Source organism: Scatophagus argus, chromosome 15, assembly GCF_020382885.2.
Source record: "Scatophagus argus isolate fScaArg1 chromosome 15, fScaArg1.pri, whole genome shotgun sequence".
NCBI classification, from domain to species: Eukaryota; Metazoa; Chordata; class Actinopteri; family Scatophagidae; genus Scatophagus; species Scatophagus argus.
In genome coordinates this window covers 14,741,684-14,756,977 of record NC_058507.1, presented here as the reverse complement: position 1 = coordinate 14,756,977, position 15,294 = coordinate 14,741,684, and the positions used below count along the sequence as shown (strand labels likewise).

Below are 15,294 nucleotides of genomic sequence, written 5' to 3'. Positions count from 1 at the left end.
TCATTCATAAATAGAATATCTAGGCAACTCGGGATCCTCAGTAAAAAAATGAAGCATAATTCTAACATTTGTTAGATTGAATATTAATTAATAAATCAGACTGATCGTTGATGAAAATGAGCTGCAGTCTCAGAAGTGACCCAGGCCTGCTTTTGGTACAGTGTAAATGAGTCTGGGAGTCTTAACTGGGATTCTTTTTTAATTCTTTCACAGGATGGGTGCAGTCACCACCATTGAATAGACGTGTTTTGAGAAGTACATTAATCCTGTATGTGTGTACTCTATAGCAAATGCATAGATTAAATCCTCAGGTGTATGCATATGAATCAATAAATGGCATGCTAACTTTTTTCATAAACCGTAAATAGCTTTGTGGACACTGACAGGGTGATATGTGTTATTATGAACTGTTACTGAATAAAACTCTGCAGTGGCCTCAGTAATACCTTCTCAGCTTTGTCCTATACAGGTGGTAATTGGAGTTGTATGGTGTTCATGTTATGATGTGGTAGTATAACCTTGTCATAAGCTCAAATACCATCTCAGAACAAATGAATGAACCTCACAGTATCTCAGCCAGATAATCTTGTTTCAAGTCACAGTTGAGAGTGCATCTCACAGCAGTGTCTTCTCAATAGACTTTGCGGAGATTAGAAACACTTGAGTGGAGATTGGTTTGGGAGTGAAAAGTCAGTTGAGGGCTTCACAGGGGACCTGATAAAAAGTCGCACGTATCAGTGACCTGACAATAATCTGAGATGCTGATAACGCAAATATGAACATAACTAGTGTGGCATTTCATTATGAAGATTTTGTTTTTATTTGAACTTATCTTTATGTACACATATCTTTATGAGATTCTAGTACACTGTGTATAGTGTTCAATTTGTTGCATATATTATGTGGATATTTTTAGTATTATTTTGGGTCAATGTCATTGACTGAACCCTAATGACAACATTTCTATTTACCGCAGTATGGAGATGAGAATGCAGATCTGAATGTCTGCTGCCTAGAAATTGGGAGATCCATGGGGTATTCGCCAACATAATTGTCTTCTTAACACAACGACCTTACTCTGCTGTTGTTGTCAGATTTAGTAACAGCAGACGCATGAGAGAAGCTGGTAGGAAAAAGTCTCTGTTGGCTTGTTCGGATGCCAACTGTATGTACGAGCTTTCAAAGGGCCCCCTTTTATGTCTATGACGTATGACTGTTTCAGCGTAGACAGCATCTTAGGGAGAGTAATTCTACCCTAGCACAACGCTGCTGTCACCCAGAATACAGATGGAGGATCTGCCCTTGTGCACTTTCCCTGAAGTATGTACTTACATAGATGACTCTATTCCACGCTGGTGTGCGTGTGCATGTTTTCATGTAGTGTACTTTCTGAAAGTAGAGAGTTGTTTACTGCAGTTGAGTATCCTGGAGTGTGATTATTTTTAGTGTCTAAGTTTCTCTCTGTCCCCATCTTTCTCTGTTACCAAATTGAAGCAGGTATCTCAGCAATAAACCCATTTCTGGTTCTTGGCAGAATGTAAGACTAAGGGGTTTGCTGATGTGGTTTTTTGTGTTTTTTTGTTTTGTTTTTCTTTGTCCAGAAAGGGTGTACCTTCCTGTTGCTACAGAGAACTTCAGGATGGCATTAAGGCTATATGGGGAAAGTGGTGTCACCTTACAATCCTGGCCACTGACAGTCAACATGTTTGACTTTGAGACTCTCATGATATTTTGAAGAAAGCTTTTCTTTCTTTGCAGCAATCCAATGGAGTGTAGTGTTTTGAAACTGAATGTATCTTTTTAGGGCTTCATGCTGTATTTGGCTTCTTCCTCTTTTCCCAGTCTGTCTCTGATTGTTCAGGGAAATCTTGTGAAAATGCAAATGGGGCCAAACACAATGTAATTGCTGCTGTGTGATGATTACGAGGGAGAACTAATGATGTCCCAACACCGGGGTCAGGTAGGGTTTAATTAGAGGAGGCACAATCAGTGTCACTCCACTCTTGTGCTCTCCTGTTCCCGGTGCTCGCCTGGTCCTGTGCCAGCTCACTCTCGAAGAGAGTTTAAAGAAAATGGGATGCTGATGTGAAAGGGTTGGGAGGATGGGGGCTAAATTAATGTAGCTAAGTTCCTTTGTTCAGAACTGGGCTGTTTTGAAAATGGAGCCCATAAGAAGCATTGGCCTGTCTGCAGATAAAGGTGCAGGTTAATGAACAGGGCAGAATGGAAAATATCACCATTCGTGCTCCAGACAACATTGGTCCATTGTGAGAAAAACCCTGTGATGTGTTGAACTAAAGCTGTCCACTGCAGCATGCACTCTCATGCTAACCTGAGTAGCAAAAATGAAACATCTCCCATGTCTTTCAATGTCATCATGAGTCATGGTTCAGCAGGAATATGTTGTGCAACTGAACAGATTACTCAAATAAAGAGACCAGATTGGACAGATGAGCGAGACCAGCCAAGGAGAATAACTGTAGCCAACATTCCTGATTATCCAATCGCTGCTCCAAAAACATCAATTCCATCTCGTCAATAGATAATTAAGAGGGATAATTGGCTGCCTGCGCTCTGAGCAGACAAGCACTTCTGGTAAAGTTTCATCCCTTACCTCAGCATCAAAAGACACATTCTCACAGACATAAAGCAGAGACATCTGTCCGTTGAAGGTCAAGATTATATATATTGTGATAAGTTTGAGATGCAAAGTTGGTAGCATTGTACTTTCTGTGATCTTTCAGGTGATAAATATATGACAAAAGTATTGGAACAACTGACCATTACACCATTATACCTCCCCACCCGCCCTGCAGCCTTCCCAAAACTGTTGCCATAGAGCATTGTCCAAAATGTCTTCATTTGCTGAAGCATTACGATTTGAAAAACAGCTCCATTCCACCCCTGAATTCAATAATAAAGAGGTGTGTCCCAGCACTTTTGTCCCTATAGTGTATATGTTTCATTGTATAGTAAATATTTTCAAGCATTTATGGTAATCTTCACTGAGTGCATGCAGGTTTATCCTTTACCAACCCTTTATGGTCCAAGTGGAGAGAGCAGTCAGCTGTTCCACGTTTGGATCCTTTCTGTCTGTCCTGTGCTGTTTTTATTGCTTTGAAGGATTATCTTACTTGGCCCATTTTTACCAACACACTACCTCTTCCAGTAGGAAAGAGTTGTTTTGTTTTTTTTTTGTCAACCATGCTCCTCAGTGCTGTTCATCCTTTTTAGATTCACGGCTGTCTGTGAAGTACAGGCCAGCAGATTTAACCGGACAGAGTCAGAGATTTAAAACATTGACCTGCCCGGTCTCAACAGCTGTGTGCTAATCCATTCCATTGCTCTGACAGTCCTCCCCCTTTTTCCTGCTCTGGTGAATAGCAAGGTCCTTAATGTGTGAGATCAAGAGGAAAATAAGGCTCTCCAAATGGAATCAAATCACACGGAGGGGCTGCCCAGCTTGCTGCAAAAGGCCTCAGCAGCATTAGGGCCAGAATAAGACAGAGCAATTGGACTGTAATTCCTTTTCCAGCTATTAGACAGTCACAGCTTGCTGTTCACTCGTTTGCTCGCTTCGCTTCTTGTTCCCCTCCCCAACCAACCAGTCTTTGATTAATTCATTAATTCACAAACAGAAGCTGAATCACATCTCAGCACTCGGTTGACTCAAATTGGATGCAGGGTAACAATCAGTCCCTCCTACCCTAGACTGATCTGACAAATAAAAAATACAGCATTACTGAGTAAATAGATCTCTGTCCATTCGGCCTGATAATTTGTTGCATTTTCATGTTTTATTTATGCTCAGAGAAGCTGCCTGCTCTCGTATATCACAAACCCAACGAGGCAATGCGGGTAAGGGCGTATTGATTTGGGTTGACTGTGCACCCCTCCACACAGCCCTATCCCTACAGCCCCTGCTACGCCCCTTGCAGTTTATATTCGTCTCAGGCTTTTAGCCCTCTAGCCCTTGTGCATTGGCTCTCATTCAATGGTCCCCCTTCTTGGCTTGCACGAGGCCCAATCCCATTCCCATGCATTCAATATTCCCATTATAAGCTCATTAGTCTGGTCATTGTTTTGGGCTCATTAATAGGATATCCATCGCCTTAGACACCTCTGAATTACCATGTCACAGTGTGGCCCCTTTTCAGAGCATCAATAATGGGTGGATTTGCAGAGATGTGTGAGTGTGCGTGTCTGTGTACGTTTTGTGCTTGGATGTGCCATGTCGACCTTGGAGTTTTCTGACATGCCAGCCCCTCTAGAAACCTGCTGACACACTTCATGTGGACACACATGCACCCACACATACACACACTGGAGTCCTTCCTCCTCAGCCTCAGTTCCCCACCCACTCGCTCCCAGAGGTTTGTCCGTCAGTAATGCAGGAGACAGCGGAGCGAGCGGGCAGGGGGGCTGGGGCTGGATCAGGGTTTTTAACATGCGAAGCAGGTTCTCCTGTGCGTACGTATTGATCCTCGGAGGGCTCCCAGGCCCCCTTTTCCTTTCTTTCCCCGACAGTGGAGGCCATTCATCACCGAGGCCATGACTGGAGAGCTCAAACAGCAGTCTCTGTCAAAAAATGGGCTGCAGCGAGTTGTGCTGTGCCACACCAAACTGGCCTCTCTCATCAGGAGGAATGAAGCCTTGACACAGTGGTTCGTAGCATGATCTGCTTTTCTCACTCATCCATAGCGTGCTGGTCAATGCACAGTCATGCCTCTATAAAGCCAAGCTTCTCTTAACTGCTGTATTGGATTGCAGTGTTTTGTTCTCACCTAACACGTTTTTATCGATTTACAGAGAATAAAAAACAAAAAAAAACATCGTAAAAAGGGGATACCAAGCAAGCTGTTTTGCTCTTAGGTGAAAGCAGCTTGTCAAGAAAACAATCAAGTTTTATATGGCGCTTCTTACATCAAACTATTTTTTAATCTGCACTGAAAGAGGAAATATGAGTCTGAATATCCAGGTCATGTTTATCTCTGACATCTTTCCCCCGGCTGGTGATTTATGCAAGTCTCCTGCAGTCTCCCTTCCTTCCTGCCTCCTGCCACACCTAGGTCCTCCCCCACACCCTCATGTTTGATTGATAGTGACTTTCGACGCCATAGGGAGATGTGCATCCCAGCTGAGCTGCTGAGGCTGGAGCTCCAGCCTCGGCCTAAGTTTGGGCCACGACAAGGACGTACAGGGAGAAAGACAGATGGTGGGAGGGAGCAGAACAGAGCGTGGCCTCAGCGTCAGATGTGTTTTAAATAACTTTGACAGAGGAGTTTGAACCGTCTCTCTGGGCTGGAGCTAATCTGATGTGAGAGGATGCCACACTGAGGCTGATAGGACACAGAGATAGAGGGGAGGGAAAGGCAGAGGGAGGCTTGGAGGGGGAGAGAAAGGGTAATAGAGGTGCTCGCTCAGCTGGTGGGAAATCTGCCCTCTTCATCTTTTCATCTCTCCAGCCTCACTCTTTCTCACTTTTCCCCTGCCTCCATCACCCAGTTATATCCATTTACCACCAAGCGCAAGCTCTCCTCTCTCCTCTCTTCTTTCTCTTTCACACTTTGCATCACCCTCGCTCTCGCCTTTCTTCATCTCTCTCCCTGTCGTCCCCTTTGCTCACCATCTCGCCCACCTCACTGCTCCCTCCCTCTGTCTTTCACAGACGATTTAGGAAGTCACAGCCTCTCCCTTCCATTTATGAAATTGCTCATGTTATTTCCTGCCCCCCCTCTCTCATGCACAGCTCTCCCTCATAAGTCTTAGTGGATGCATCCTCTCTCTGCAGATAGTCCTCGAATGGCCCAGTCCTCCATCTAGAAAGCATACAGCTCAGTGGCCAGTGCTCTAAAAAAAAAAAAACAAAAATTCATCCGGAGGGTAATATTCTCAGACAGCACGACTAGCCCCTGACACCACGACCCAGCCATAACTCTGACCATCCATTCTTAATCTCCACCCATGCCCTCTTGTTTACCTCATCACCCTCTGGCCACTGTGAAAAGGCACATGCTGCCCCATTTTTTTTCCTGTGGCTGTGTTTATTTTTATGGCTTATTGCTTTGAGGCCTTCGCTGTTCTGAGTGTTGTCTGAGTGCTGGTATAGTCAAAGAGATTTACAGGGCCTCAAAACATTTTTTTTCACATAGTGTTGAAGCACTGCACCTGTTTCAGGGCTTTGGATGAGAGTGCTAACAGCAGTAGTCATACTTGTCCCAGTGAAAGAGGAAATTCTGAACTGTTCTAATTTGAAGAGGCCAGATTGGGATCAGGATTTGGGTTAGATAAAAGTTAAACGTGCATGAATTGATATTTTGGCCATTTGGGGGCAGCAGAACAAACTGCAAATGCAGCACAGACATATCATTATTATTATGTTCTATTTATTTATTATATTAAAATATCTGGCTCTTTAGTTGCAGCTGTTCACCAAGTTACCTTTGTGTCTGCTGTTTGTTGCTGTGTAAGATGCATACAGTGAGGGTTTTTTTTTTCTTCTTTAAACTATGCTGTCTGCTGCTGGAAATAAAGCTGATTAGAGAGGTGGGAATAGATTGTAAGTTGCTAAAGTCCAAATTACAAGGTGAAAGTTGTACACCCCACAGAGTTATAGGGGATCTAATGGTAGTACTATGTGGGTTTGTCACTCGAACAGTCCCCTTTTACATTCCACAATCATTTGATTTATTGACAGTATGAAAGTATTGATCAGAGCAGCTTTATGTTTATCTTAAAGTCTCAATGTAATAACACAACACCCCCCGTTGAATCTTTTTTTATACATGGACATTATCACAATTAATGTGTTAGCTTGCCATCTAACAGCATAAAATATGTCAAAACTAAATTTCATTGCTACTGCAACTGTATAGTGGATACACAGGTGTTACTGACATCCTTGTAGTGTTATTCGTGAAATCAGATTATTTTAAACCATGCAACCTTCATGAACTGCTACCTTAATCACAGTAATTGGATGTAGTGTAGTGTGCAGAGTGTGCATGTAAACGTACACAGTGGTAAGCTCCCAATGTGGATAGGAATACAAGGATACGTGTGTGAATAACCTGTGAATGTGTGCAAGCAAGCACATACAAATGTAATTTTGAAGTTACAGTGTGATGTAGAGCAGAACAGACAGAGAGCCAGACGGAACGAAGTGGGGAATGAGTGTCAAATGGTGAAGTAAAAATCTCGGAGAACCTTGATGGTGGGTGGGAGAGAGATGGCAGCGTAAGGGAAGGAGGGAGATTGAGTGAAGGCTGTGTGTGTGGTGGGGGTGGGGGGTAGAATATGGCGCCCTGTCCTTGTACCTCCTCCACTCTTCTCCCCTCAGCCTTCTCCTCTCTCCTCTTTCCTCTCAGCCTGTTTCTGGCTCATTACCTCCTCCACCGGCAGACTTCTCCCTGGGCGGCAGTGAAAAGAACTGTCCTCTCTCACTCTTACCGACAGCCGCAGCCGGAGCACTGCCCTGCCCTCCTGATATTAATCAACACACACACACACACACTTTCAAGCTCGCGCACACACTCTCCCCAGCGAGCTCCTCTGACGGACAGGCTGGTGGGCAGCCGATTCTTCTCCAGGCCCTCACTTGCAAATGAGATGTCCAATCTCTTAGAGAAGCAGGCGGGGGACAGGATATTAGAAAACTTTTATTGAGTGGAAACTTTGTTTTCATTATATGGTCTTATATGGTGTGAGTGACTGTGGGAGCAGGCGCTAAATGTACTTGATGTTGCAGGATGATTTTATATTTTCCTTACATTTTTTAAAATCAATAAAATCGATTACTTTTTGGAAAAGCCACGATTCAGATGTAGAGAAAGCAGACACCCCAGCACCTTTAAAACAGTACAAGAATGGATCCTTCTATCACTCTTACTTTGATTGACATAATTGTTCACTGGAAAACTGGCCTATATTTTTAACCCCAACCAATTGAGAAAACACAAAACTCTTACTAAACTTCCGAGGCAGAAACAAATATCAGTATCTGAAAGGTTATCTAAGCGTCAGTGTTAGCATTATATATAGACACATTTCATGCAAAAGCATAACAAATATAAAAAAAAATTGATAAGGAGCCTTTAAGAACTGAGGTGCTGATACAGAGTGGGGCATTTTACCGTTGAATAATAAACTTCTTGAGCATAATATATATATATAAGCCAGTGTCAGCCAGTAATACTCATGATGGGAATATTTATGTTTCAGGGGCTGAATGAGAAAATCCTGAAAGTGTATCTTGTTTTTGATATGTTGTACTTTGGGCCAGTACTTTGATATGTTGTACACCTCCTGCCAGTACATTCAGTTCAGCATCCTCTTTCCTGTCATTTCTGGTGTGCACTAAAGTTGAGTATTATTACTATAGTAAGGTTTGGCAAGAGAATGAATGTAGGGAGTGAATATAGTGATTTTTCCATGCAGCAGCAACTTATAGAAACAGGCCAAAAGCTCTTATTAAGTGAGGCTTTTCACTTTTTCTAGTAGTATTTGCTTTAGGAAGCTATTGCAGCTTTACAAAGTCTGTATTACTCTTAAACTTAGTCAAATGGCTAGTGGGGGCGAGTGTGGTGTATTTATTGCACATTGTCATCTCTTGCCTAAAGATATCCTGGAGTGCCAGCCCCTCCCTGTCTTACCCTCTTTGCCCTCTCTTAAAACCTGTGCCCATTGACAGTCTACCAGGTGTGCCCATACCCAGGAGACATGCCCGGTGTCACCAAGCAAAGCGGCCTCACATTGGCCGCAAAGAGAGGCGAGGTGCCAGCTCGGCCACAGAATAACTTTAGTGGGCGGCGGGGGTGGCAAAGATCCCTGATGCCGGTATGTGTGACATTAGCTGGCTGCCTTCCCTCTCCTCTCGGCAAAGCTTGCAGCCCCAGCTCTGCCTTCACATGCTGACTGGGTATGTGACCCGGTGTCCAACTGACATCTTCCCTGGCAGGGAGTCAGAATATGAAATGATCATATTATTCGCGTCCTATCTTGTGACATTGTGTGTTAGCTGTGCAGCAGGCAGCACACAGAGCTGCAGTCTGATAATACTGTCTACCTGAGACAAAATATTCACACATAAAGGAAAAAGTCATTCAAAACAGTGAGTATCCAGTGTGTATCTCCCCTGGTTTGAGGCTGTGCTAATAGCTTAGCTTCAGCTGTTGTGGTGCTGTCTCCTGGGTGTTGCTTGAGTCTTCCTGTTCTGATGAGAGCAGCTGGACACTGGGGAGTCTTCGCCTCCTCTTTCAGGCAGACTATGCAATTTAAACCTGCCTCGGGCATGTAGATATTACTCCCCGGCGAGATGGCTGAAAATTAATGGAAATTGTTTTAGAGGAATCATTATTAACATTCTCCTTTGGATGCCCTTTTGTCATCTCAGCCCTGTCGACTCTCCTGTTTTATTTTCACGCTAATTTATGCAGCCGTTGACATTCCTGTCGGTGTGTGAATGTGCTGGGAAATGTGAATAATCAGACTAATAATTAGTAATTGCTCCATCACTTCAGTGGGCATATATTTTGGCATTAGAAGAATATCAATCATGCATTTATTATCTTATTTAGCTGTTGTTTTCCCTCTTGTCTTCACTGCCATCATTTCTGCTTTCAAGCATCCCGTATGTGATGCTTTGAATTCTCTGACAGTGCTGAAAACTGTAGGCACCACTAATACACAGGGAAGAAGGTATTATGGTTTTTCTCATCATATTTTTCCCCTGGTGAAGAAGACTTGGTTGTAGTGAAGTATAACATGGCAGATATACTCATCTCTGGAACCAGGAAATCACATTCCCTCACACATACGGCTCAATTTCACACACCAAGCTGGATTAAGAGGACTCTTTACTCCAGGCCTGCGCAGGAAAAAGGGTAAATATCACCCTTGTTCCCGGTGCCGGAAAATCCGCTATTTAAATGGGGAGTAATATAACTGACATTTTCCAGTTCATTATGCAGTCCCTGACCTTCACGATGTACGACTTGGATACTTCTCTGGCAAAAGGCAAGGCCTAGTTCTCCCTAATGGGAGATGTTTGACCTTGTCAGGAACTAAGGGGAGGTCAGGGATGAAGGAGGTTGTAATCGGCCCAAGAGAGATGGGATGCAGTGAAGGAACACCTACAACAATGATTAACAACACCGTAACTCTCTAAACATCAGTTAAGGTAGCACTGAGTCTGATCCGTAGCTGCTAAAAACTTAAAAATCCGACAGTTTCTTGACAGAAATGAGTAAATCTATTTGTGTATTTTGGAAAGCAATGACGCCTTTGATACATTATGGTAATTTCTGATCTTCATGGATAATCTATAGCTGTCGAATGTGTATTACATCATCTGGTCTTCAGATTTGTGTTTATCTCTGTTTGTGGCCAAACTGCTAAAGCTTATCACAGATGGATTCAACTAATCTTCAACTGGCTCTTTGCCTTTATGTCCAACTGTACTTTAAAGACTCCTCAGGATTCCAGATAAATCCATCGCACTCAGTCACCAAACGTAATAGAAAGTAATCATATCGGGAGTCTTTCATGGATTAGGCTGTTTTGAATGTGACTTATAATCTCTTCCATTTGTGTGAACTACAATGATGTGCACTGGTCGCCTGGCAGAGATAATCTTATTACCCAGTTGGCTTTTGTTTTCTGCTGCCTTGCTTTTATTCTTTATTAAAACATTTTGCTGCATTAAACATGCTAATTTGTGGCTGGGCATAATTGGGGTCTTGCTTTAAAAACCTCTCCCCTGTTTGGTAGAAGATTAGGAATTTCATTTTAAGGATTATGCACAGAGTACAGTGAAAGCCCATGAAATAGTCTTGCTTTCCATTATGTTTAAAGCCACTCAAGCTTATTAATGTGAAAGGAAAATGTATTATTCCCCACATAAGGCCATTGTCACATGACAAAAAGATGTCAGATGCCAGCTAGTTTGATTGATGGGATTGGTTGGCTGATTAGTTCTTGTCCATATCAGGCACCAAATTCATCAAGACAATCAGCTTTCAAACACACAAAAAACCCTGATATTTCTAGTTCAGTTTATTTTCTGTATTGTTAGAAATAGCCTAACACTCCCTGTCAGAGCTGCAGCAGCAAAGCTGTCAAATCTTCTATACTACTATAATCAGAAATGGAACAGCAGCAAACCTAGCTTTGGACACCAGAAGGGAGAATGTGAGGAAGATAAATCCCAGCAACTCACACAGGAATCCTCATTGATCATTGTTGGCTTTTCATGAGCCTCAGATGTGGAGAGATCAGAGCTTCAATCTTACTATGAAATGATATCTCACAATGTGAAATGATTCCCAGATCTGTTAAAAAAAAAAAATGTCAAAAGAAAGTGCAAAGAGAATATTCAGGTGTCAGTATTTCTGCCTCGTTCACCTTGGGGTCTAATAAGTGATCACACAAAAAAAGGGGGAATCTCTCCCCCATAATAGTGAGTAACTTTTGATTTCGTGTCAAAACATATTTAAAATTTGAACAGTGCCGTCATTCCTGTGGTGCGCTGCTCTCTCCGTGGGGCTTGTCATGGGAGGTGTCACGGCATGCAGCTCCAATACACAAGGCTCCTTTCATTTTTCTGTGTGACATGTTAAGTGTGATGGTACAAAGAGGATCCATTTTAATTGTTTGGACAGATCACTCAAGAGAGAGGAGTTTTGATTTTGGGTGTTGACAGAATAGGCACAGGCTTGCTGAGTTGCTTTGGTATCTATCCTGCCAATTCTGGCACTGCACTGCATTGATGATGATAGGCTGTTTACCTCAGGCCACACTTAAGATAAAGGCCAAGCGTTGTCCAACCTTTCACAGTAGCTACTGTTGGGGAATTATGTCATTAGACAGTGCCACGATGCAGAGATGACTTGTTATTGCTCTACGGTTTTGGATTCAAATTTATTCAGTCAAATCACTCAGTTTTTATTGGGCAGTCTTTCAGGCAGGTATGAGCAAAGCTATGCAGCAAGCTTAGTGACAAACAAGCCATTGATCTATAAGCATGCGTCAATTATATGTGTAATATCTGCATTAAATAAGAGAAATGGGCACTTGAGCTGTGCCGTACAGGGAATGTATAAAACAGGAGTGTACTTCGATGAGGACTAGTGAGCAGAGAGAAATCACCTGTTGATGTCCCATAATGTAATAGAACTTTCCTTTTGAATAGAAGGGAACCATAATATCACACAGTCCATTAATATCCTCCTGCTGTGCCCACGTCTGGGCTCTCTGCTGTGGGGTAATGATTAGGGTGAGGGACGACGCGTCGATGACACAAGAAAACAACTCCCCCACCTCCCTTCTTCTCCTCGCCACCCCCTCCCTTTTCTTTGGCTCCCTTCAACCCTTCAACACAACAGCCACAAATTACCCACTTTGCTTGCAATATTATCAGGGCTGATCGTTGGTGTCCATAATTAGAGCTTTAGTGTCGTCTAGCCTCCATTAGGCTAACAATAGAGCCTTGGAACAAGGCCACTTTGAGCAAATAACATGTTGAGAACACTTGACTTTTGTGAAGAGATAGTGAAAAGCATCTGAGGCCATTACTGATCCAAACAGCCTTGAATGGTTGGCTCTGTGAAAGGTAGGCTGTGGAATCATTTCATGGATAAAATACACATATATACGGCCAGAGATGCATAAGATGCAGTCACAAGCAGAAACACAGACCCACACGTCTTTGTGCTGAAAGGGTGACAGTTTTTGCCTTTCTGTGCCCACATTCCTTTGACACAAATACAAATATCATCGCACTACATGCTGCAGCCTAGTGGAGCTTGTATTTCAATCACACAGTGCTAGATAGCTTGCTGCTGAGTTTCCTCTCAGGCTACGGAGAGAGAGAGCACGCTCTGTATTCTGAGCCCAGGCCCCGTTTGATCTCCGTCATCGCCCCTCTAAGACATCATTGTGTAACACTGTAAAAGCGGACGGCTTCATGGAGCGAAGGAAATATCAAGGAAGTTATTCATAAATATTAGATAAGATCAAAACAGCTAGTTGCTCTCAGACTCTGAGCTCCTGGGTCAAGCCATCCACATCCCTTTGATTTTTCTTTTTCCACTCAGGCTGAGCAGGGAGGATTGAGCATGCATTGAAATTGAAGCTCCCCCACCCCCTTAAAGAGCTGTAAAACAGGAAAATAGGAAAAACCCACAATGAGTCCAATCCTGTTACTAATAAGCCACTAATAAAGCACAAATCTACTGTTTTGTCTCATTTCTGATCAACACTTTTCATTATTCATAATTTTCTTGTTTTGATTACAATCCCTAACACACAGCACACCAACCTGAGGAGATTAATAGGCAGCATTCTCCAGACTCTTCCTCTTCTCCTCCGGAGCTGACACAAATTGGTGAAATATCACTTTGATCATGCCTCCTGAACAACAAACAAAACACAAACCTAATTAGCCTAATTCAAAATCGTTCCAAATGCCTCTGTTTTTTTCTATGAAAGCCTTCCTTCTCTGTGCCGTTGTTTAGATAAAACTTAGTTGGACATGCGTCAGTGTTTTACCTCTGTGTATTGTTGTGTGTGTGTGTGTGTGTGTGTGTGTGAGCAAGTTTTTTGGATAACTGAGCAAATGAGTCTCCAAATGTGCCATCTGACTTTTGACCTTTCAGTTGACAGAAGGCAGTAGGAGCCAGTTGCTCTGATGCATCAGTCCTCAATCCTCAAGACCATTTACCCAGAGCAGAACAAAAAAAAAATCTGCTTTAAACAGACTCGCACGCTGTGGCAGGGTTTGCGATGTGGGATAGCTCGCTCTGCTGACTCCTTTGTTGATGTTAGTCACCCCATCTGCATAGAAATGTCAAGCAGCAAGAGAATCAAACACCACTTTAAAAAAAAACTCCCAGTAAAGAATGGATATAGGATATTAATTGTAAATCGGATAAATAATCATGTTATTGGTTTTACATTTTGCGCTTCATAAGGAGTTTCTACTGTAGTGTATAATCTTGGTGATCACATCAATGGGTTTTATGTCAACTCATGAATATGCTAAATCAACGAAATGAGCACGGTGCTCGTCTTTTACTGCTAATGCCACTAATTTGCTGTAAAAGTTGATGCATCGCAAAAGCGATTGTTTGCCAGTGGGGACCTTTCCAAGGGCAGCAACGCACCAAAGCCGTACTGCATTTGAAGTGTTCACTTACTACAAGCAGCATGAACTCTACCTTGCAATGCTAGCGGATTAGCTCACGTTGCCTCGCTAACATATGCAATGACTGGCGGCAAGCTCTTCCCCATTAGGTTTGCACATCAAAGGCGGCGGGAGAACTTCTTCACAGGCAGTTAAAAGTGGGCTCAGTGTGGATCTTGTAAATACCGTCTTTGAGTCTGTGCCTCTCGGGGGACACTTCACACACTCCTCCAGTCAGGAGAGGGGAGGGAGGGAAGGAGAGGAGCAGTGACAGGCATCAGAGGGGGTGGAGGGGATGGAGTTATGGAGGGGGGAGTGTTTCTAAGAGCCCAGTCCCCTGTCACCATCACGATAGGATCTGTGGATGAAGAAAATCACTCTCCTCTACTCTCCTCTCCCTGTCTGTATCTCGCTCTCATCCTGTTCCTTCTCTTCACACTTCACATGATAGCTGACAGTAAAAGTAGAGCATAGCTGTTTTCCGTTTTCTTTTGAGTCATGTTTTTCATAACACATAAATAGAGCATGCGGCGTCCAGGGAATTCTGTGATTCTCTGTTTCAGTATACAGACGGACACAATAGCATCCACTCCTCTCAAGTGTTGTTGAAAACATTTTATCCATCATAGCCGTTTGTAGAGCTCTGGTGAGGCCCTCGACTCCACAAGGAACAGAAAGGAATAAGAGATGTGTTTTGTTAGCAGCCGCACAAACACACACACACACACACACACACACACAGACTCACATACCGTATGGTCCCAGGCCCATCGTTGCCTGGTTTTGCAGACTGATCAATGCAAATGCTGTTATTTATCCAAGCCTGAAATGAAAAGACTATGGATCAATTTGATGCACTTCCATAGGGTGTGCTCACAATGGCTGGCTACCTTTTTGTCTCAGCTACACCCCCTTCTCCTCCTCCTTAGCCATCCACCCTTCATCTTATACAACAACCCCCCCACCCTCTTCAACATCAGTAATGCAAAATATACTACCATGCTTTCTCTCACGTACACAGCCCATCATCCAGGCATTCTTTCTCCAAATGCTTTCTCTTTTTCCTTCAAACACACCCACAGTGTGACACTGGGGCTGCATCCATCTGAGCTGTG

General features: G+C 43.2%; 1 protein-coding gene across 4 annotated transcripts in view; it reads left to right on the top strand.

Annotated features, from left to right (window-relative positions):
• LOC124072513 (AT-rich interactive domain-containing protein 1B-like) overlaps positions 1-15,294 on the top strand; it is a 190,566-nt gene that overhangs the window by 11,602 nt on the left and 163,670 nt on the right. The window lies entirely within an intron of this gene.